Source organism: Bufo bufo, chromosome 5 (genome assembly GCF_905171765.1).
Source record: "Bufo bufo chromosome 5, aBufBuf1.1, whole genome shotgun sequence".
Taxonomy (NCBI): domain Eukaryota; kingdom Metazoa; phylum Chordata; class Amphibia; order Anura; family Bufonidae; genus Bufo; species Bufo bufo.
In genome coordinates this window covers 367,606,086-367,631,467 of record NC_053393.1, presented here as the reverse complement: position 1 = coordinate 367,631,467, position 25,382 = coordinate 367,606,086, and the positions used below count along the sequence as shown (strand labels likewise).

Sequence of the window (25,382 nt, the reverse complement as noted above, 5' to 3'; positions counted from 1 at the left end):
TATTGTAACTACAATGGTTTGCAATGTAAATGCAATATAATGTCATGCTTTACACTTTGTTCATCATCAGATGGGGTACTGTTGGCAGTGTTTGGCAACAGAAATGTGACTTACCATCCCATTACTTCCCTCTTGGTAGGAATGAGTTGGTCCGACTTCCTGTAAAGGGGGGGCAGAGTTAATTGGAGTCAGTCGTAGAGAAGAAAGTGACCAGTGAGGGAACATGCGATCCATCTCCAGCTCCTCCAGGTCATGACAACCACAGAGGCGGCTCATTTAGGAGGACAACTGCACCAGAGAGCCTGCATGGTCCCAGGCTACAGTAGATTTGTAAGCTGCAGTATATTTGTGTCAACAGAGCTATGACAAGCTATACAGACTCCACTGCACGGTGAGGGGAAAACAATTTCAGACACCACCGCAGTTCAGTAAAGGCATAGTTAGAAGCTTGCATTATACAGTGGACATCTACAGCCACAGGTGTCGGAGTAATCAGGAAAGAGACATTGTCAGTTAGCAAAATTCTGGGTGTCATCTTTGGCCACAGTCCCAGCCCCCCCAGCTGCTGGATGTGCTGCTATTTGAGTTTGCACTCAATAAAGGGAGATGTTCTTAGTTCTATAATCTCTGCCTGGTTCCTTAACATCACCTTTTTTACTGCAACAAACCCCAGGGAGCGATGGCCTGTGGTAGGACACCAGGACACAACATCTCATCAGGGCCACAAGCATTCTCATCCTCTGCACTGGCTCCTCAGGGGCTCACACTAATATCAGCTAGCATTTTCTCACCAAAATATAAAATGACTATAAACAAAGCTCCATTTTATGTGTGGATTCCATGCACCACCTGGTTGAATTAGTACTTCCTTGGTATGGTTTTTCATCCAGCTGTCAATACATCCAAAATCAAAGTAGTCCAGACACCACAGATTGCAAACAGCAAAAAGAGACAAGTACAAGTGTTTTCTTGACACACCCTACAGTATGATCATTAGTGGCAGAATGATCTATTCTGTTGCATCAGGCACTGGTGTATGGAAATCTGGGTTGATCCACACCTGATTCATCTTTATGAAGGTTACTTTCTGAACATTTTGAGAGGAAAGGTGAGTTCTCTTAGGGGTAACTACGCCCCCTACCGCACTAAACATCTGCTCTCATGCCACACCACTACTGGCCCATGGCAAACTCGGCCAGTTGCGGCCACACTTCATGTTTGCATGGCCAGTAGTCCAGGGGATCTTGGATCATGGGTGTCATGGTGCATTCCAAGTATGCCACGACCTGCTGGTTAAGATTCAGCTGCATGTCCTGTTGCTGCTGGATGGCTTCTTCAGAAGTAGGATGAAGAAAACCGCTCATCAGAGATTCCAGGCTGAAGTTGCTGAATATGGAGCTGGTGCTGCTCCTGACCCCTCCTCCCAGTCATGGCAGTGGAGCGTTGAGCGCAGAGGTTCCCCCTGGTCAGACCTTCCTGAGGACGGGTAATGTCGCTCGTAGGCAGTGACCAACTAACTACACAGCATGCTTCTGTAGTAGCCCATTTTAGCATCCCTATCAAAAGGTCTCAAAATGCCCCCATTTTTCACTGGTAGCGAGGGTCTAATAGCCTGTAGTCATCCCTCGCCAATCAGATTTGTCAGCATCCCCTCCAGTACATGAAGTAGTGGAATGACATCATTCATCTTTTAGTTTTGCCGACTGAGAAATAAAGTGGTCTCCTCAAACAGGCTGAGCAAACCATACTTGTCAGGCATGAGCTGCCATTGGCTAACCGCATTTCTCTGCTCGTACAGTTGGTCTAACATATGGAGTGTGGAGTTCCAATGGGTGGAAACGTTGCATATCAGGCGATGTTGAAGAAGAACATTTTGCCTTTTACAGCTCAAGGAGAGCGTATTGTGCACGGCAAGAGTGGCTGAAGTGCATGCACAGTTTCCTGGACATTTTTAACAGCTCTTGCAGTTCAGTAGAAGACTTGAGCAATCGGGTGACAACTAGATTGAAGATGTACACCATGTGCATGGCTCATCCCTCCCTTATGCAGCGCAGACAAAATGTCCTTGCCGTTATCAGTAACCATGGTTCCTATCTCCAGCTGGCGAGGAGACAGCCATTTTTCGATTTCTTTATTGATGACACGGAGCAGTTCCTCCCTGGTTTGGCTCCGTTCACCAAGTCTGACCAGGTGCAGAACCACGTGACAACTGCTAGCTTTGCATAGGTGATATGCTGGAGGACCATTGTGAACTTTGCCTAGAGGGGAGGGTGAGGACAAGGTGGAGGATGGGGAGGCAGATGAGGACATTGGTGCAGAAATCTCAGCATTACAATGCGGATGTGACATTGCCATCACCTGGCCAAGTTGCTGGTCTGCCTGGTCCGGAAGGACATTTACCCAGTAGGCTGTAAATGACATATATTGTCCTTGACCATAGTTACAACTAAATATGTCAGCACTGGTGTGAACTCTACTAGACACCAAGAGGACCAAGGGCTTGGGAGGGCAGTTCTCGGAAATGTGCAGGGAGTGACTGTAGTACCAGCAACTTGGCCAGGTGCACGTTCAGCTTTTGCACTGTTGGATGAGTGCACGCATACTGTTGTCTTTTTGCAATCGCCTCAGTGATCGATTGCTGTTGAAACAAGTGTTCGGGAGTAGGTGGAGGAGCATCAGGAGGAATAGACGACATTGAAGTCAATAGGAAGAAACAACAGCTTCATTCTGCTGACGTTGTCTATCCCTGGCTACTGGAGAGGGGGTACGGGCCGGTGGGAGATGCAGCGGTTGCTGCATCAGGCTGTAACACTAAACGAATGGCAACCTTCTCGCACACATCCTGCATACCACCAAGCTAACATGCCCCAGTGACTTGGGGAAAAATTCCTACACTGGCGAGTATGGCCTTTTCCCTCCACCACTGCTTGATGCCTACCTGCCACTGATTTTATGAACCTGTGCACTGCTAGTGTGTTCCTCACAGTTAGTCTACCAAGTAGCAGATGGTGTAACCCTCCCATGTTTGGCTGTAGATCTCCCACTGCTTCCACTCTGCTGTCTCACAGGCATGCTTCCACCCTGCTTTCTCAAGGGCACGCTGCCACCCTCACCTCCTGATGATGATCCCCCTCTTCACCCAGCTCCCACATGCGGTGGGCTATATCATCATCTACATCTTTTTGGTTGTCACTTCAGTCATCCTCACCTGTCTCTTGCGCACGTCCCTGACCTCTTGCAACATGTGCTCCCACCTGACACCAAACTGTCATCATCGGTAGTTGCATGCCCAGAGGAGTCTGCAGCGGACCTCTCATCTAAGTCTGTGCTGGCCTGTAACTGCTGACTGTCCTAACAAAGCTCATCCTCGCTGAAAAGCAGAGCAGAGCCAGTGGCTACCATTACTTGGCTAGCAGAAGGAGCAGCAAAAGCAAGAGGCAGGTTCAGGACAGGTGAGGGCACAGAGGCAGTTCCTGGGCCATGTAATGTAATGGATTAATGGATTAAGTATGAATGTCGCAAGATAAGCATGGCAATATATTAGGGTACTTTCACACTAGCGGTTTTTTTTTCCGGTATTGAAATCCGGTAAAGGGTCTCAATACCGGAAGAAAACACTCCAGTTTTGTCCCAATGCATTCCGAATGCAAAACAATCCGTTCGGTATGCATCAGGATGTCTTCCGTTCCGTCCCTTGTACGGTATTTGACTGGACAAAATACCGCAGCATGCTGCTGTATTTTTTCCGGACAAAATCCTGGAACACTACTGGACTTGCCGGATCCGGCATTAATTTCCATTGAAATGTATTACTGCTGGATCCGGTACCAAGTGTTCTGAAAATTTCCTTATCGCCAGATCCGGTTTTCTGGTCTGTGGATGCGCAGCTCTTTTTAGCTTTAAAAAAAAGAAATACTGGATCCGTTATTCCGGATGATAATGGAAAGACGGATCCGGTATTTCAATGCATAAGTCTAACGGATCCGGAAAAGAAAGATATCCATTTGCATACAGATTTGCGGATCCGGCAGGCAGTTACGGCAATGGAACTGCCTGCCGGATTCTTCTAACGCTAGTGTGAAAGTACCCTAAGACCGCCTTTAATACTGAGGCACAGTAATTCTATATATAAACTAACAGATTAAATGGGATTGTCGCAGCAGCTCAACAAGATGCACACGGCGATATACTGTATTAGACTGGCCTTTAATACTGAGGCACTGTAAGTCTATATATAAAATAACAGATTAAGGCCTCATGCACACGACCGTTGCGTGCATCCGCGTCCGTGGTTCCGTCTTCCGTTTTTTTTCGTGGACCCATTGACTTTCAATGGGTCTGTGGAAAAATTGAAAAATGCACCTTTGGCAGCCGCATCCGTGATCCGTGTTTCCTGGCCGTGAAAAAAATATGACCTGTCCTATTTTTTTCACGGTCAATGGTTCGCGGACCCATTTAAGTCAATGGGTCCGTGAAAAATCACGGATGCACACAAGATTGTCAACCACGTCCGTGATCCGTGTCCGTGATCCGTGTCGGTTTTTCCTATCATTTCAATGGCAAACTTGACTTAGATTTTTTTTTCATTTTTCATGTCCGTGGATCCTTCAAAAATCAAGGAAGACCCACGGAGAAAAAACGGTCACGGATCACGGAACAACGGAAATCCGTTTTGCGGACCGCAAAAAAAAACGGTCGTGTGCATAAGCCCTAACTGGGATTGTGGCAGCAGTTCAACAAGATGCACATGGCGATTACACTCAACCTGCACTGTATCTGCTGTCTCCCTGTGCTCTCCCTACAGTCTCTCCCTGCACTCACCCTATCCAATATTCTTCTACTAATAGCTTTCTGCAAAACTGTCCCTAACATATAAGCACTTGTCACGTCTCTTCCAACACTCACCTCACAGTGAAATGGCAGAGACAGCGTGGGATGAGGCTTTTATAGGGCTGTGACATCACAGGTGATTTGGCTGGCTGCATGGCATTATGGGTCATATTGCGTTATCGGGCTTCTTACTTTCACTTTGTAACACGTGCAGCAGCCATTTTAGAAAAAAACAAAAACAAATTTTTCCTAAACTTCTGATCGAATTCCACTTTGGATGCTTCGATTATCTCAACACTAGTTACCAGAAGTGGATCTTCGATATGTGAAATCCTGTTACTTGACATTATCAGCAGTCAGTGCAGTTTCTAGGTAAAATTTCTCTCAGGGCGAGTGTCAAAAAAACTCCCCCCCCCCTCAAAACTGCTCGATGAAATAAGTGTCTCCCCATTGTTAAAAATGTGGAACCACATTGCACGGACGGTCACAGTGACGCACCCAGTGACGCACTGTCCCACAGACTCAGGCTCTCACTCACAGCAGGCTTCTTTCTCAGCACTGCTCTGGACGGGTGGTAACAGGCAGGCAGTGCAGGCGGCGGTGCTCACCTCACTACTGTACGTCACGCAGCGCGTGAGGTACAGTGAGTGAGCGCCGCCGCCCGCAGAGCCTGCCTGTGGGGGGACATTATTTTTAATAAGGATCACTATGGACATTATTTAGAATGGAGGCTGCTGTGGGTGTCATTATAACTATAATGTCTGATAGGCCTAGTCCTGAGTTATATTACCCTGCCCTGTATAATAATGTACCCTGATACCCCTTAGTTATATTACTCCAGCGGGGTAATATAACTAAGGGGTATCAGGGATGGGTACATTATTATACAGGGCAGGGTAATATAACTCAGCTCAGGACTAGGCCTATCAGACATTATACAGTTATAATGAGTAATGACACAAACAGCAGCCTCCATTCTAAATAATGTCCATAGTGATCCTTATTAAACTTAATGTCCCCCACAGTGACAGTGGCCCCCATTTTCATGTCTCCCACAGTGCCCCCCCCATTGTAATTAATGTCCCCCCCCATTGTAATTAATGCCCCCCCCATTGTAATTAATGCCCCCCCATTGTAATTAATGCCCCCCCAGACCATCACTCGCCTCACAGCAGGCATCAGCACTGCTCAGGGGCTCAGGGTGGGCGGTAACAGGCAGGCAGTGCGGCGCTCACTCACTCACTGTATGTCACACGCCTGCGCCGCCTAGTGGGAGGAGCAGGCGCGTGACATCAGTAAGTGCCGCCTGCACTGTCTGAAGAGTGAGAGGACTCGGCACTCAGGCACAGGTCAGGCGAGATGTCAGAGGGAGGCAGGGCCGGTGCGAGGATTTTTGCCGCCCTAGGCAAGATAAAAATTGCCGCACCCCCCCCCCTTATCAGACATCACATATGTTCCACCCCTTTCTCAGCTTTTAAATTAAAATAACTGCTATGCTTCCCTTACGGTTAATCCAGCTTCTTGTAGCTGTCTTTTTGCGGAATGGAATTGCGGACTCATACATTTCTATGGGGCCGCAATTCCGATCCTGAAAAAAATAGAACATGTCCTATTCTTGTCCACAATAGCGGACAAGAATAGGCATATTCTCTTAGTGCCGGCAATGTGCGGTCCGCAAAATGCGGAACGCACATTGCCGCTGTCCGTGTTTTGTGGATCCGCAAAACACATACGGACGTGTGAATGGGCCCTAAATGTGAGGTAAATTAGTTTCCAATGTAGTATTACTAACTAAACAATTACATAATAAACATATTGCATTGTCTACTTACCACCAGGACAATAAGATGATCTGGTCTCTGGCTGCAGTCTGGCTCTTGGTCTGGCTCTGGGGACTCCCTTGTCACTCTCTTCTCCCCCCCCCCCTCCCTTGTCACTCATTCTACCCCCCCTCCCTTGTCACTCTCATTCTACCCCCCCTCCCTTGTCACTCTCATTCTACCCCCCCCCCCTCCCTTGTCACTCTCATTTCCTCCCCCCCTCCCTTGTCACTCCCATTCCCCCCCCTTGTCACTCTCATTCCCCCCCCTTGTCACTCTCATTTCCATTCCCCCCCCTTGTCACTCATTTCCATTCCCCCCCCCTTGTCATTTATTTCCATTCCCCCCCTTGTCATTCATTTCCATTCCCCCCCCCCTTGTCATTCATTTCCATTCCCCCCCCTTGTCACTCATTTCCATTCCCCCCCCCTTGTCACTCATTTCCACCCCCCCCCTTGTCACTCATTTCCACCCCCCCCCCTTGTCACTCATTTCCATCCCCCCCTTGTCACTCATTTCCATTCCCCCCCTTGTCATTCATTTCCATTCCCCCCCCTTGTCATTCATTTCTATTCCCCCCCCTTGTCATTCATTTCCATTCCCCCCCCTTGTCACTCATTTCCACCCCCCCTTGTCACTCATTTCCACCCCCCCTTGTCACTCATTTCCATCCCCCCCCCTTGTCATTAATTTCCATCCCCCCCCCTTGTCATTCATTTCCATTCCCCCCCTTGTCATTCATTTCCATTCCCCCCCCCCTTGTCATTCATTTCCATTCCCCCCCCCTTGTCATTCATTTCCATTCCCCCCCCCTTGTCATTCATTTCCATTCCCCCCCCCTTGTCACTCATTTCCATTCCCCCCCCTTGTCACTCATTTCCACCCCCCCCCTTGTCACTCATTTCCATTCTATTGTCACCTCTAGTGTAGCGTGGCCGAGCTCTGTTCGGTCCGCGGTACAGGAGCATTTGTTTCCTGTACCCGGCCGGACTGACAGGAAGTGCTTAGTGTGCACTTCCTGTCAGTCCGGCCGGGTACAGGAAACAAATGCTCCTGTACCGCGGACCGAACAGAGCTCGGCCACGCTACATTAACATGAGCACAGAGCAGAGACAGCAGGCAGGAGATTCTTTAGAGGAGCGGCAAGCGCTCAGCCGCTCAGGAGGCGCAGCATGAGGGGCGCCGCCGGCCGGCAATTATATATAACCAATTTTTTATTTATTTTTTTTACACCACACAGGGCGCACGGCAGAGAAACGACAAGAGGGCGCCCCTGCCGTCGCCCCCTTCTGACAGCGCCCCGGGCGGCCGCCCGTCCCGCCCGCCCCTAGAAACGGCCCTGTCAGCAGTAATAAAAAAATAATAATGTGGAAACTCTTATGCTGTTCAGATTTTGTGCCTGTCTCTATAGTGCCAACTGCAGGCATATCGGGTCCTTCCTCCCCAATGGATGTAGCTTCTAATGTGAACAAAGACATTTGTCACATTTAGGCCTCATGCACACGACCGTTGTTGTGTTCCGTATCTGTTGTTCCGTTTTCCGTGATTTTGTGCAGACCCATTGACTTTCAATGGGTCCGTTGAAAACTCGGATAATGCACCGTTTGTCATCCGTGTCCGTGATCCGTGTTTCCAGTCCGTCAAAAAAATATGACCTGTCCTATTTTTTTCACGGACAACGGTTCGCGGACCCATTCAAGTCAATGGGTCCGTGAAAAAACACGGAGGCACACAAGATTGTCATCCGTGTCCGTCATCCGTGTCCGTTTTTTTCCTATCATTTGCAAGGCAAACTTGACTTCAATTTTTTTTTACTTTTCATGTCTGGTGATCCTCCAAAAATCAAGGAGGACACAAGGAAACAAAAACGGAAACGGATCACGGAACAACGGAACCCCGTTTTGCGGACCGTGAAAAAATACTGTTGTGTGCATGAGGCCTTACCAAGGTGAACATTCAAGTAGGTTAAACATAAAGTGCATGCGTGTGCAGTTGCACCCCTCAGCGGTAGTTATTCCTTCTCATAGATGCTTGTTTCCACCTGTCTAGGATCCAACAATATTACTCATAGGTGACAGTTCGCTACACAACACAGGCTGAGCCGTACGGTCATGGTACACTGTACACTGAGTACTTTTTATTATGGCTGGAACAGGTTAAGAGGAGGGGAACCTGGATTGTGAAAGCCTATCACCTGACGCAGTCAGCAGTAATAAAAATAAAAATGTGGAAACTCTTCGTTGTGTGGTTTCTGTGCCTGTCTCTTTGGTGCCAAATTCAGGCATATCGTGATTTTCCTCCCCAATGAATGCTGCATCTAATATGAAGAAAAACCAGACATTTGTCACGTTTACCAATGTGAACACTCAAGTAGGTTAAACATAAAGTGCATGTAGAAAAATCATACGTGTGCTGTTTTCCTTCTCATCGGTGCTTGTTTCCACCTGTCTAGGATCCAACAATATTAGGTGATGGGCTGCTACACTGAGTACTTTTTATTACACAGCCTATGGCTAGACCAGGTTACCGGGAATGGATCCTGGATATGTGTCACTTGATGATGCCAACAGTAATAAACATAAAAATGTGCAAATTCTGACGTTGTGTGGTTTCTGTGCCTGTCTCTATGGTACCAACTTCAGGCATATTGGGACTTTCCTCCTTAAGGGATGTAGCATCTAATGAAAAGAAATACCAATGCTATTTGACACATTTTCTAAAGCGAACCCTAAAGTTGGAAACAGAAAGTGCATGTACAAACATGTACAGCTGCCCCATACACATTACTCAATTGTTGGTCGAGTTTGGGGAACTCCAGACTCTTCCTTGAAATATGATGTCGGGGGAGAGAATAATCAGGCGAAATGGAAATGATCATCTGATCCTTTTGTTCTCCTGGAAGATAAGCCGCCTCCAGAAATGTTGGGGAAGCATGTACCATTAAAAGACACATGATGATTAGTCATGTTACATAATAGCCATAGCTCTACCTCTGTCCCCATGATTAAGGCCAGGAACACATCACTGTTTTTTTCTTCTGTTGTTCTACCCTGTTAGGGGAGCAGAACAATGTAAAAAAATGAAATGCCAGATAGGGTTACATAACTGACCCTAACGGAGCTGAACTCTGTTGACTACCATGGAGTCTGTTCAGTTTCCTATCGGAATCCTGTTATTTTACTGGATGAAAAAGTCTGGCATTAGGCAGTCTTTTTAAACGAATTAGCAATGGAGTCCCTGCAGATGTGAACTCACCCTAATACTGATTACAGCATATGAGCAATTAAATAAACATCAGTTATACCCTAAGGACAAACAAAGCAGTCACTATTGACTATAGTATCTGAAGGGTTACATGAGTGGTATCATACTAATCGCCAATTTTGGTCAGTGCACCTGGGTGCTGCTTTCTGTATGTGAAGGACAGTGGGAATGCCTTTTCTTTCATGTCCTGTCCCCCAAAAAAGGGAACATTTTCAAACCATGTTACTATACAAACAAAGAAATGCAGTGGATGATGCTTAAAGCTAAAATACACACTTTTATAATATGCTAATGAGCCTCTAGGTGCTATTTGGGCATAGATTCAGCACCTAGAGGCTCCGTCTACTCACCCGTTATCCCGCCCAGGTCCTCCGTTCTGCCCGCCCACTCCTCTTGATTGATGTCCAAGTTCCATGCATCGTTGAGGAAATCCCGCGCCTGCGCCGTTCACTTCTGTATTCGGCGCAGGCACACTGAGGAAGCCGGCACCAGGAGCGCGGCCTTCACTCACTGCGCCTGCGCCGAATACAGAAGTGAACGGTGCAGGTGCGGGATTTCCTCAGTACATCCCATAGTAAAGTCACATTATTATGACCACTAAGCTAACTGCCGAGTGCAGCATGGACAGCAGCTAGAGGAGCTGAGAATGACTCAATAAGGTCCTTGTAGGCTGTCACAGGTATCTTATCTGGAGCCATGCTGACTGCAGTGCATCCCACACCTGCTGGAGGGTATGTTGGGGGAGGATACGTAGAGTGAACACAACAGTCAAGGTGTTCCTACAGATGCTCAATTAGATTAAAGTCTGGGGAATTAGGGGGCCAGGGTAGTGCTTGGTCTTGGTCATGTTCTTCAAACCAGTTTTGGATATTTCTAGCCGTGTGGTATGTCACATTGTCTTGCTGGAAGATCCCATCCGCCCCAGGGAAGACAATGAGCTTGTATGGGTGTATGTGGTCTGCAAGGATGTATTAATACCTAAATCGTTTGAGGTTGTCTTCCACATGGATGAGTGGGCCCAGAGAATACCACAAAAACATTCCCCAGAACATAACACTGCCACCACCAGCTTGTGTCCTTCCTTGCAGGGTGTTTGCTCTCTGATGTTTCTCATCTGACATGTTAATGTCCATGGAGCAAGTGCATGGATTTCTGCAAACCCTGTTCAGATGGATGGAACTGATTTTAACTCAGACATTTTCAGCAAAAGAATTTGCATGTGAACACAATTGACCATGGCATCTAAGGGGTTCTCAGACATTAGCCCTGGGTATCTGCTGTTTAAAACAACCGAAAGCCGGTGGCTATGGCACCGACTGCGCCTATGAAAGGGCACCATTTCTAAAGACCAGACCAGATTGCACCACCTGCCTTAGTGTAGTGTCACCTTTATCTGCAACGTTACACATCTATGGGAGACTCTTCTAGGACTGTGGTATTGTGGTATCACCTATTTTGAATGGTGGACCCTGTGTTATGTATATATATATTGTATAAATGCCTGTAATATTAAAATTATAGATAGTGACTAGAGATGAGCGAATTTCATATTTTTAAATTTGTTCACACTTCGTTTGGTGGTAAAAGCAGAATTGCGCTATGGATTCCGTTACCATGGACCGAAACGCAATTCTATGACGGAGTCCTCCCCTGCATAATGGAAATGGGATGGATCTGTTTAGCAGCCCATAGACTTCTATTATGACGGAATGAATAACGGAATGCCTCTAAAGGCATTCCATTATGCATTCCTTTATAGAATTGCATTACGGCCCATGGTAACGGAATCCATAACGCAATTCACCTTTTACCACCAAACCAATTGTGAACGAATTTCAAAACAAAACATAAAAACCTGATTTAAAAAAATAGGTCATTTGTTTTTGGTTTATTCTTTTGGCACAGTTTAGTCTTTGTATGACTTTCTATGTTCTCTATGACAGTTGTATACATTTTCTCGGATCCATTCGTTGTATCTGTCATTTGGTTGTTTGCGATCTTTTGGCATCTATCATCCCACCTATCGGCACAATATCAGTCTATGTACTGTATACATTACAGAACATATCAGATCACCCCCCCCATGGTAACAACTAGCTCTCTGTCATTCTTAAAGGGATTTTCCAGGCTCCAAATAAAAGAGTCATGCATTGATGCACTGTTTTAGCACATGCAGAGTATTTAATATTTTTTGCAAAATGATGTGTCCTGGCTCCCGGTGCACAACTTTGTGTTCCTCTTGAGTTCTTGGAATAGGGTGTGTCGGCTGTTTCAGCAATATGCTACATATCCCATGATGCCTAATGTCCGCTGTCAGATTATTGAGCATGTGCACAGTCAGTAACTTACGTTAGTAGCACATGATTGATGATGTGAAGTACTTTGGGGGGTTACTTTGCATAGAGAACACCACACAAGATGGACATACGTGATGTCACCATCACAGGAAACAGGAAGGGTAACACTGATGTAAGTAAATGTAAAACATTGTGTTTATTGCAGTTCTGAATCAAATTGTGAAAAAGAATAAAAACTACCTTTAAGTTGAAAAACACATCATCTGATTACTCTACTTCACTCTTGAATGAATGATAAGATTCTTGTTATTAGCCTCATCCAGATTTGAAAATTGCCATATAAAGTTTGCATTCTGTAGATTTGTTTTGCTGTGGTTATAGTTTATCACAGTGTTTCACATTTTTACATTTCTATTTGTCCATTTCTACAATATTTCCTCTCCAATTGTGCTGCAATTCTCCAGCATACCGTTCATAATAAGTTTAGAGTCTCCAGGTAAAAATAAATCATCCAAATTGATTAAAGGCTGCATTTGGATTAGCAGATCACCAATCCTTACAGGTACCTGTCAAAATGTCAAACACTTGCAGATTACAGAAATTAATCCATGAATGCAAATCAGTTACCTAGTGAACACTATAAACAACTTTTTTTTAATCCAAAGCCTGGAGCTGGTTTCACCTAAAAGCTAATAATTACTTTCCCTTCACAGTCGATACCAGACATGCAGTGCAGCTACAGTAAGCGAGCAGTGTAATAAAATTGCCATGCAAATAGTTGAAAACTTGAAATAGGGCAACGATTATTAGACATGTTCTGGTTGATGCCTGTGCGGGTGTTTTTTTTTTTTAACAAAGTGATCTGTGCTGATGATGTATTCTTATCCACTTGCTTCAACAGCGACAAAAACACCAAGCTTAAAAAGGTTCTCCCTTTCACTTGAATTGGAGCACCACTGCAGTAACCAGGCATGACCACTACGCAGTGGATAAAGCTGTGTAGTTCCTGCACCGGAGCAGCTGTAAGCAGCTGATCAGCAGTTTGTACAGTCAGTTGAACCCCAGCTGATCTGCTATTGGTGACCTATTCTAAGGAAAAGAAACAACATAAATTATATGTCATTATAAGAAAATCTTAAATATATTTAATTATCAAAAGTTGCTATATTTGTTTAAAGGTAAACATTATGATTAATTAAAATGGCTACTGTCTTGTTAGTTTTGTTCAAAACCCATCCTAGAATGTTGGAGCAGGAACTACACTGAGCAAAAATATAAACGCAACACTTTCGGTTTTGCTCCCATTTTGCATGAGCTGAACTCAAAGATCTGAAACATTTTCTGCATACACAAAAGACCCATTACTTTCAAAAATTGTTCACAAATCTGTCTAAATCTGTGTTAGTGAGCACTTCTCCTTTGCCGAGATAACCCATCCCACCTCACAGGTGTGGCATATCAAGGTACTGATTAGACAGCATGAATATTGCACAGGTGTGCCTTAGACTGCCCACAATGAAAGTACACTCTGAAATGTGCAGTTTGATCACACAGCACAATGCCACAGATGTTGCAACGTTTGAGGGAGCGTGCAATTGGCATGCTGACTGCAGGAATGTCTACCAGAGCTGTTGCCCGTGCAGTGAATGTTTATTTCTCTACCATAAGCCATCTCCAAAGGCGTTTCAGAGAATTTGGCAGTACATCCAACTGGCCTCACAACTGCCGACCACGTGTAACCACACCATCCCAGGACCTCCACATCCAGCATGTTCACCTCCATGATCGTCTGAGACCACCCACCCGGGTGGCGTCTGGCACGTTGGAGAGACGTTCTGTTCACGGATGAGTCCCGGTTTTCACTGTTCAGAGCAGATGGCAGACAGCCGATTCAGAGCATCCCAAACATGCTCAATGGGTGACATGTACGGTGAGTATGCTGGCCATGCAAGAACTGAGATGTTTTCAGCTTCCAGGAATTGTGTACAAATCCTTGCAATATGGGGCCATGCATTATCATGCTGCAACATGAGGTGATGGTCGTGGATGAATGGCACTACAATGGACCTCAGGATCTCGTCACGGTATCTCTGTGCATTCAATGTGAGCATTTGCCCACTCAAGTCAGTAACAAAGATGAACTGCAGTCAGATCCAGACCCCTATGAGGACGACGAGCATGCAGATGAGCTTCCCTGAGATGGTTTCTGACAGTTTGTGCAGAAATTCTTTGGTTATGCAAACCGATTGTTGCTGCAGCTGCCTGGGTGGCTGGTCTCAGACGATCATGGAGGTGAACATGCTGGATGTGGAGGTCCTGGGCTGGTGTGGTTACACGTGGTCTGCGGTTGTGAGGCCAGTTGGATGTACTGCCAAATTCTCTGAAACGCCTTTGGAGACGGCTTATGGTAGAGAAATTAACATTCATTGCACGGGCAACAGCTCTGGTAGACATTCCTGCAGTCAGCATGCCAATTGCACGCTCCCTCAAACGTTGCGACATCTGTGGCTTTGTGCTGTGTGATCAAACTGCACATTTCAGAGTGGCCTTTTATTGTGGGCAGTCTAAGGCACACCTGTGCAATATTCATGCTGTCTAATCAGCACCTTGATATGCCACACCTGTGAGGTGGGATGGATTATCTCGGCAAAGGAGAAGTGCTCACTAACACAGATTTAGACAGATTTGTGAACAACATTTGAGAGTCATGGGTCTTTTGTGTATGTAGAAAACGCTTCAGATCTTTGTGTTGTGTTGTGTTTATATTTTCGCTCAGTGTAGGACTGGTTCTGTAGGAGGTGTGACACAGAGAGAGGTTTGGTCTGGGAAAACAGGTATTTTCCTCCCAGCATGTGCTGCTGGGCTGATTTACAGCCAGGTGAGGTCCAATACCGGACCGGATTTTAAGTGCTGGTCCAGGTTTTTGCAGCACCTGGCTGTCCTTAAATAGGCAGCTGGGCTCAGAAGCCATGTCTGTGTGCTGGGATCTGAGGCCTGTGCTGGGCTGGAGAGCTGAGACCCATGTGTCAGGGGAACAGGCCGCCTAAAGCCTGTATTTGGACTTTCTGAGGCAGAACTGCCACCAAGGTGACTTTTTGTTATATTAACTTGCCATTGGTTGTGGAGTAACACCAACACTGCAAAAGTGACATTTTGTTTTTGGCACCATGTGTGAATAAACACTGAAGTTTGAATTACGAACTTGTATTTTGCCTCTGTACTGTGCCCCCTTATCCTAACTACCAGAGCGAATCCCTATAATTGGTGGAGGATGCTGGCAAGCGCAGAAAGGCAGGCGTAAGCACAGAAATAGTGTTGTTGTTTTGTTTTTTTTCCGCTGGGCACGGTTGTATGTCTTGCATTAAACCCGCTAAATTTGAACCCATGACACTTGAAAAAACGGAGGCAGTAATGAAGGCCTTCGTGGAGACTAACAAACAGCAGCAAGAAACAAATTTGCAACAGCGGGAGGCTAACAGGCAGCAGCAAGAAACAAACCAGCTGCTGCTACAACACGTGATAGCTTTGCAGACGGCAGGAGCAACCCCAAGCGTCCACAATGCCTGGAAAGCGGTCTGTGCGGCGATCCCCAAGATGAAACCCGCAGATGACGTTGAAACCTACATGATGATGTACGAGAAGGTGGCCACAAGGGAGAAATTACCCAGAGACCAGTGGGCTGAGGTCGTCGCTCCGTTCCCGGCATACGATTCCCAGCAGGTTTATTTAGACTTGCCAGACTATCAAGCGGCCAACTACCAGAAAGTGAAGGGTGAGATTCTGGCAAGACTTGGGGTAAAGGTGTTGGTCCAGGTCCAGCGGGTGCATCAGTGGGGGTTCAACCCGTCTGAGCCTGCAAGACCTCAGTATTATAACTTACTTCACCTCTTGCAAAAATGGCTACAGCCTGATGTGCTGAGTCCCACTGCTATGCTGGATCGTCTGTTAACTGGTATGTTCTGGAGGGCTTTGCCATACCCTCTCCAGCACTGGATCGGTCAGGTGTCTCCTGGCAATGCCCTTGAGATGGTGGACCTCGTGGAACGCTATGAAGCTACCAGGAATCTAAAGGAGGGTTCTGTCGGGAGGGGAAGTCGGCAAACCCCAGAAATATCCACCCCAGGCCCGGAGATTTGAGCCGATAAAACCTACCCAGGATGTACCCACGGCAGACCTGGCTCCAATAGTCTGCTGGCGGTGTCAGGAGCCTGGCCATGGTTGAGCTAATGGACACTAACTATGGCAACCGTCAGTCGTTATATGCCAGGAGGCTGTGTGCAACAGGTACCCCAGAGTTTCTAGATACTTGCGCCAGGTGGAAGTGGGAGACACTCCGACGGAGGCTCTGCTGGACTCAGGGAGTCTGGTGACCCTAGTAAGGGCTACCCTGGTGCGGTCCACTGAGTATACTGGCCGGAAAGTCGGGGTGATGTGCATCCTTGGAGACTTAAAAGACTACCCCACCACGCTGGTGTCTCTAACCACTTTGGCCGGTAGATGGACCCACAAGGTGGCTGTTGCCACAAATCTACATTATGAACTCATAATAGGGAGAGACTTCCCAGCACTGTGGCCTGCTACGAGAATTACCGAAACCCATGAGACAGGGGTAACCCCAGCAGAGTGGCTTTGCTCAGGGGGGAGACCACAACCCTGGGAAACCAAGTCTGAAGGGCTAGCGGTAGGGGTGATCGCCACTTCGGTGGAAGAGGGGGAGACAACCCCGCTGAGTGTAATGGTGGGAGACGTGGAGTCCTGAATTGGCAGACCTTCATTTCTCCGGGGATAATTTTGGTACCGCACAACACCGGGACCCAACCCTATACCGAGCCTGGGAGAATGTGTTATAGTAGATAGTGAACCACAACAACCTTGGGCCGAGTCGGTGTTTACCCGTTTTGTGGTTCATCAGGGTATGCTGTATCGGGTAAATTAACTACGGGGTGAGCATATTAAACAGTTGGTGGTCCCCAAGGCTTATCTCAAACTCGTCTTAGATCTAGCCCACCAGCACTTTCTCAGGGGTCACCTGGGGTTGCAGAAAACACAGGATCGTATACTACAGCAGTTTTAATGGCCGAGCATATTCAGAGAGGTAGAAGAGTTTTGTAAGTCTTGCCCGACCTGCCAGATAACTAGCCCCCAGCCACATTTCCGTAGTCCCCTAGTTCCTCTCCCCCGATTATCGAGGTACCGTTTGACAGAATAGCTATGGATCTCATAGGCCCCATACCGAAGTCCGCCAGAGGCACCAATACATCTTAGTCATCCTAGACTACACCACTCGGTACCCGGAGGCAGTGCCACTGTGACATACTGTACATCGGCCAAACTCATAGCTAATGGAGTTAATGGAGATGTTTTCCCGAGTAGGACTACCTAAAGAGGATTTGACTGATCAGGGGTCCCCTTTTATGTCCAAGGTGATGAGTTCCTGCACATAAAACAGCTACGAACGTCCGTTTACCATCTGCAAACTGACGGTCTGGTAGAAAGGTTTAACCAAACATTAAAAAATATGTTGAAAAGGGTGGTGGCTTATAGATGGGAAGGACTGGGACCTTCTTCTGCCCTATCTCATGTTCGTAGTGCGAGAGGTACCCCTCTACTGGGTTCTCGCCCATGAAAACTGCTATATGGCAGACACCTTCACAAAGAGGCATGGTAACAACAACCCACTCCGTATAAAAGTGTTATTGAAAGTGTTATTGAGTACGTTACCCAGATGCAAGATCGGATAGAGACAGTATTGCCTCTTGTTAGCGATCATATGAAGGCAGCTCAGCGAGCCGAGTCGGGTCTATAATCGGCAGGCTCGGGTCTGGATCTTTAACCCGGGTGATCGGGTTTTAGTTCTGGTACTGACTGTGGACAGTAAGTTCCTGGCTAGGTGGCAAGGGCCCTACAAAGTTCTTGAGAAAGTTGGAAATGTGAACTACAAGGTAAACCAGCCAGGGCGGCGAAAGCCGGAACAGATCTACCATGTTAATTTGCTTAAGCAGTGAAAGGATAGGGAGACCTCTACGGAAGACAGCCAGCATCCAGGTTATCTAGAGGAAGAGGTTCCGGCCCCTTTGTCTGATGCAAGGGAAGCGGTTGCTGCCGTAAAATTTGCTGGCAGCCTCTCCTCTAAACAGGTTCAGGAGGCCAGGAAGTTCGTTAGTCGGAACACGGACCTCAGGCCAAAGTCCGATTAAGTCTGATTAAAACCATACTGGGTACCCAAGGCTCGGCGACAAGCCATCTCGGAGGAAGTGCAGTTAATGCTGCAACTAGATGTCATTGAGGAGACTAAAAGTGAATGGGCCAGTCCTATAGTCTTAATACCCAAGCCAGATGGGTACGATTTTCGTAAACTGAACGAGATTTCCAAATTCGAGAGGTTAGGACAAGCCCAGTATTTTTTCTGTTTTGGACCTCACAAAAGGGTACTGGCAGGTGCCTTTAACGAAGACTGCAAAAGAGAAAACTCCCTTCATCACACCTGAGGGGTTGTATCAGTACAAGGTGCTACCCTTTGGTCTGCATGGTGCCCCCACCACTTTTCAACGACTTATGGACATTGTGCTGCGTCCACATCGTCGGTACGCTTCGGCTTACCTGGACAATATTGTCATCCACAGTACCGACTGGGAAAGTCACCTACCCAAAGTGCAGGCTGTAGTGGACTCCCTTCGGAAGGCGGGACTAACCGCTTACCCAAAAAAATGTGCAATAGGGTTAGAGGAGACTAAGTACCTGGGGTATGTCTTTGGGCGCGGAGTCATCAAACCCCAAGTGAACAAAATAGAGGCAATACAAAATTTACCCTGGCCTGTCACCACTAGGCAAGTAACATAGTAACATAGTAACATAGTACATAAGGCCGAAAAAAGACATTTGTCCATCCAGTTCGGCCTGTTATCCTGCAAGTTGATCCAGAGGAAGGCAAAAAAAAAACCTGTGAGGTAGAAGCTAATTTTCCCCACTTTAGGGGAATAAAAAATTCCTTCCCGACTCGAATCAGGCAATCAGAATAACTCCCCTCTCTAGTAGCTATAGCCTGTAATATTATTACGCTCCAGAAATACATCCAGGCCCCTCTTGAATTCCTTTATTGTACTCACCATCACCACCTCCTCAGGCAGAGAGTTCCATAGTCTCACTGCTCTTACCGTAAAGAATCCTTTTCTATGTTTGTGTACAAACCTTCTTTCCTCCAGACGCAGAGGATGTTCCCTCGTCACAGTCACAGTTCTGGGGATAAATAGATGATGGGATAGATCTCTGTACTGGGAATGATGGGCTATTACATGAGGTTTGTCCCCCACTATGCTACGGTAGCCGCACCATTGACAGGACTCTTGAAGGGACACAAGTCAATGATGGCTCGCTGGGATGATCGGGTGGAAGAGGCTTTCTCCGCTTTGAAGTCAACTGTCACGAGTTGGAGGTCCCAGGAGAGACCACCGCGTCATCATGCAATAAACATACGGAAATCAGGTACAGACACATAGGAGTTTATTGCACAAACAAAAAGCAGGGAAGGCAGCACAGACAAAACATGAGCTCTATGTACCGTCAGCACAGTGGGAGAAAACCCCCACTGCGCCACTGTCTAGTAATACTCCAGAGGGGCGTGACTAAGCAACTCCTGGTATTCACTAGAGCCTTAGATGGTAGGGTTAGACTTTGCCGCAGGAAGTTGCCAGGGTCCACTCTGGAGCGTGAACTAGACAGTGACAGCAGGAACGAATGGACAACAGGTACCAGAAGGTACCGACGGCACATAGGCAAACATAACAGACAGGCAAATACAAAACAGGGCAACTAATAACACAAGCAGAAATACATAGCAAGGAAACAGGAGTGACAATGAGCAGAGAAGGACTTGCTCCACTAGTGGTATACTGCGTGGCCTTGCGCATAGCACTCTGCAGCTAGGCGCTTGCTGAACCGAGACATATGAATACACACAAGGTAACTAAGAATACAAGCAGGAGTTCACGCAAGGGAGCAGGAGTGGCAATGAGCAGAGAAGGACTTGCTCCACCAGTAGTAAGCTGCATGGCCTTGCGCATGCCACTCTGCTGCAAAGGCTTGCTGAACACAGACAGATGAAAACACACAAAGTAACTAAAAAATAACTGGCAGAACAGATAACAGAAAGACAGGAAAGAGGACGGGAAAGGACGTAAATGAACAAGTAGGGAAACCCACAGAGCACAGACAGACACGGATCCCATGGGTCAGCAGCATGGGAGAGAGAGTACAAACCAGGAGCAGGACAAGACAACACACACCAGGAGAGCTGACACAGAATTGAGGAAACCTCAGCCTTATATACAGGTTCCATGGGTGCAGCAGAGAGGCCACACCCATGGAGCAGACAGAGGATTAACTCCTAATAGGAACACAGGGGAGTTAACCCATACAGAACCACAAACACACAGAAACGAAACTTCAGCGAGGAGCGCCGAACGAGCAAGGACGGAAGGTCACAGCCAGAGATAGTGGCTGTGACATCAACTCTGTGCGGGTGCCTAGTTTTTGTGACGCCCGACTTCAAAATGGAGTTTATAGTACAGACCGATGCCTCCGAAGTAGGCCTCGATGCTGTACTGTCTCAGGAAGTCAACAGGGAGGAGCATCCCATTGTCTTCCTCAGCTATAAGCTCATCCCAGCTGAGACCCGGTATAGTATAGTGGAGAGAGAGTACCTGGCTATCAAGTGGACACTCGAGTCTCTCTGCTATTATTTATTGGGGAGAAAATTCCGCCTGGTGACTGACCACTTCCCTCTCAAGTGGATGAGCCAGGGCAAGGACAGAAATGCCCGGGTCACCCGATGGTTTCTCTCCCTACAAAACTTTAAAGGTTTTCTGTCATCAGAGAAATGGGTATTAACCTGGCTGACATTAGCGATGTGCTGTCAGCTGAACATAACTATATTAGTCCCATGTCATTATGTGCCGCCGTTATTTAGAAAAACTAACTTTTATAATATGCAAATGAGCCTCTAGGAGCAGGGGGGGCCTTGCATCTGCTCATAGAGGCTTTGTTCACTTACCTCTTTCCACGCCCTTCTATACTTGATTGACAGGGCCAGGCCAGCGTTGGTCTCCTGTCTGCCATGGAAATCTCGAGCCTGCGCCGTCCCGTTCAGTATTCGGTGTAGGCACAGTGAGGGAAGGACGTTCACCGACAGCCGGCTTCCTCACTGCGCCTGCACTGAACACGTCGCAGTGAGGAAGCCGTCCCCATTGACTTGCATTGTGGGTCATGACGGATCCATTTTGCTCCGCATCTCTTGACAGAAAGAAAACTGCAGCCATGAGAACACAACCAAATGGAATGGAATGCATTTTGGAGCATTCCGTTCTGTTCAGTTACATTTTGTCCCTACTGACAATGAATGGGGACAGAACGGTAGCCTTTTTTTTTCCAGTATTGAGACCCTATGACGGATCTCAATAACGGAAAATAGAAACGCTAGTGTGAAAGTAGCCTAACGACAGCAGCCATTTTAATGAATCATGATAATTACCCCCTAGAGGAAACAAGCAACTTTTGATAATTAAAGATATTTAAGATTTTCTTATGACATTATTTATTTATAATTCAATACATCAGGACAACACTCACAATTTTTACTGCAATTCAGCACTTTATTTTTGGTCATTTACATATGAATCAATTAGTTGCAACATTTCAGGTTTATGAGAACACCTTTTTTCAAGCATATGTACAGGATAGTCAGAGCATAATGGCGGCATTTCCTCTGACTAGCATCTACATATGCCTGAAAGAGGGTGTTCTCATAAACCTAAAAGCGTTGAAACAAATGTTTCGCGAATCGAAGCCAAACAAATTGACTTCTATCTGAATTTCAAGAAAAAGTAAATTCGCCGCAAAGCTGAAATTGACGTCACCGGACCCACCAGTGTGATGACGTGATGACATCATTACGTCACACAGCTCCAGATTTCACACGGTGTCTTCAATCAAGATGGCTGCGACAGCCTCTCCAAGAGCAAATGGATAAGGTGAGTATGTATTTTTTTTTAAACCGGATTAACCCCTGAAAGGCCTTAATTTTTATCCTAGATGCCGCGAACAGCCATGAACTCGGCATCTGAGGGGTTCAATGACGGGCGGTCATTGACCGTTCCCCTTCATTGTGCTGCCTGCATACAAAGTATTTCATCACAAATCGAGTTTCTTTGTGAAAGTCGGTGAAGAAGCCGAATCAAATTTTCATAACTTTGCTCATCACTAGTTGCAACTAATTGATTCATATGTGAATGGAATCTTCTGATCTAAGCTATGGCGGACAAAACTAAAGACTACAGAATTGCAAATTTTGAGTGCTGTCCTGATATATTGAATTATGGTTGCTTAAGGCCTCATGGCAGAAGAGGCGTCTATTGGACGGGCACAAAGCTATTGTTACTAGGAGACGTATAGTGCTAGTTGTTTCCTAAAGAACCCCTGTAAGTATTGATGACCCATCCTTAGGATAGATCATCAATATTAGATAAGCTAGGGTCCAACTGACTGTTAGGGCCCATTCATATGACTGCATTTTTGTTTTGGATACATTTCAATGGGTCCACAAAAATGCGGACAGCACACGTGTGCTGTCAACATCTGTTTGTCACTTCCCTATCTCCACAAAAAAGATAGAACATGTCCAATTCTTCTCCATTTTGCAGTAAAGAATAGGCATTGTTACAATGGGTCCGCAAAAAAAGAAAGTAAGCAACACAGATGTCACATTGACGTCATCTGTATTTTTTGCGGATCCATGTTTTGCAGACCGCAAAATACATACGGTTGTGTGAATGAGGCCTAAAATTGCTTTGCTGATCAGTTGCTTGGAGATGGTTCAGTGTAGGAACTACACGGCTCCATCCACTGTGTAGTGGCCATGCCCGGTTACTGCAGTGCTGCTCCAATTCAAGTTTCTTTTTAAGCTTTTTAAGTGTCCATTTTAATGAATCATAATAATTACCCCCTAGACAACACAAGCAACTTTTGATAATTATAGCTATTTAGGATATTTTTATAATGACATGTTTGCCATTTATTCATGTTGTTTCATTTCTCAGAAAACTTATTTAAGTCCCAGAAAAGAAGAGTTTTATTAAGACTGTCTTTTTAGATACCTGTCTTAAAGAGGACCTGTCACCTCTCCTGACATCCCTATTATAGTAACTATTTGTATTTCCCATGTAATAACAATTCTGGGGTATCTGTACTTATCACTCTATGTTGTGCCATGTCTTTGTTATTCCTACTAGAAGCTTTGAATGAACTGCTAGCAGTCTGCAATGAAAGTCCAGATGGCTGTTACCAGTTGGTGATGTGTCCCTGCACAGTCTGACATTGGCAGCACTGATTACATAGTTTCACAATGTGCAGGGACAACCCCCAACTGGTAACTCGCAGCTGGACCTTTAATGCAAATTGCCAGTAATTCACTCATGACTTCTGGAAAGAATAAGAAGGAATAGCGTGTCAAAGAACGGAGATGTAAGTTGTTGGTAAAACAGACATGTGGGGAGAGGTTAATTGTTCTTTTTAAACTGAATGTGCTAAATTTATTAAGAGGCATACATAATACATTTAGTGCATATTGGTCTGAAAGCCAGAAAATGAAATCTATGCCTGCCTGCTATGAGCAGCTTTAGATATGTCGCTCTTTGTACCAGTTTTGTGCTTTAGGCCTTATGCATACAACTGGGTGTTAGCCTTGCCCGTGCTGTGGACCACAAATTGTGAGTCCGCAATGTACAGGCACCAAACGTGTGGCCGCCGTCTGCCGACGCAGACCCATTTACTTGAAAAGGTCTACACCGCAAAAAAGTAGCGCTTCAGATCTGTACCTCCGTTCTGCACCGCACTGAATCTCCCGGCCAGGGCCCATATATTGGGGATTGTGGGCCACAATATGGACTCGGCCCGGCAACAGCCGTGTGCATAAGGCCTTAAACTATAAATTTGTTATATCATGTTTGGCCATGCCTCCTCACACTAAACCCCAACTGCTTTTCACTTCTGCTTTTCACATAGCAAACAGTGCAAGAACAGTGAAAATTTCCAAATTATAGCACCAATATGGTGGGCACCATAATGTGCAGCTTTTTAATGACACAAAACATATTTTTTATTGTACTGTATGCCATACGGTACATGTGGTTGTCATATAATTATGTATAATATATACATATATAGATATATATATCTGGTATCATTTTTTTAAGGTCCTTCCTCTTCTTCGCCCACAATCTCATGCTCTGGAGGACCTTTCCCGTCCTGCATTATACAGACAATCCATTCATATGAATCAGACTTTTTTTTTTACTTCCATTACAGTATGGAATCTTACTACTAAAAGAAGGAAATTATTTTAGGGCAGAACAAATTTCTAGAAAGGGGACAGAAGATTTGGAAAAGTGCTCAGGGAACCATTACTATTTGACTATATAAAGGCCAAAATATTTTTGAAGGAGGCCTAGCACCCAGTTCTTACATAATGCGGTACCCTTTTAATTTAGGAATTGTGCTCCATCTGTCCTCTGATTGGCATCCAGTGCTGTAATTGGGGTACTGATCAGATGTTGTTACAGCTGGTGATCTTCTGATGGGCTCCAGGTCTGCTATGTTATAGTTCCTATTACATGCTGGTTGATATGTTGCATATACCGGATTAAACTAGCATATAATGAACCTGGACCTGTGTACTACCTTCCCTCTTCTGGCTTTAAACTTCATATGGCAGGTTATAATCGATTACCATTAAAATCTTCATTAAAGGGCTTCTGTCACCCCACTAAAGTCATTATTTTTTTTGGGCTACTTCAATTCCTTATACTGCGATATATCAATATACAATGCTCTTACTGATTTTCGTTCTGTAGTTTCTTAAAAAAACGGACTTTTATAATATGTAAATTACCTCTCTACCAGCAAGTAGGGCGGCTACTTGCTGGTAGCAGCCGCATCCTCCTTTCATAATGACGCCCCCTCCTTATGTTGATTGACAGGGCCAGTGAACGCGCTCGTCCTCTGACTGGCCCTGTCTGAATATCGCGCCTTCTCCGTACCGGTCTTCAGTCGGCACAGGCACACTGAGAGGAGGACGCTCGCTCGGCCGCTCCATCCTCAATGCGCCTGCGCCAATGACGTC

At 46.1% G+C, this 25,382-nt stretch overlaps 1 long non-coding RNA gene across 1 annotated transcript; it reads right to left on the bottom strand.

The window, feature by feature from the left end:
• Window positions 1-324: 324 nt before the first annotated feature.
• On the bottom strand, window positions 325-21,264 carry LOC121002076. The gene is made up of 3 exons (XR_005779212.1): window positions 21,056-21,264; window positions 9,906-9,912; window positions 325-335 (listed from the first exon to the last, which is right to left on the bottom strand). It is a non-coding gene; the product is annotated as an uncharacterized LOC121002076 (long non-coding RNA).
• Between the last annotated feature and the right edge of the window lie 4,118 nt (window positions 21,265-25,382).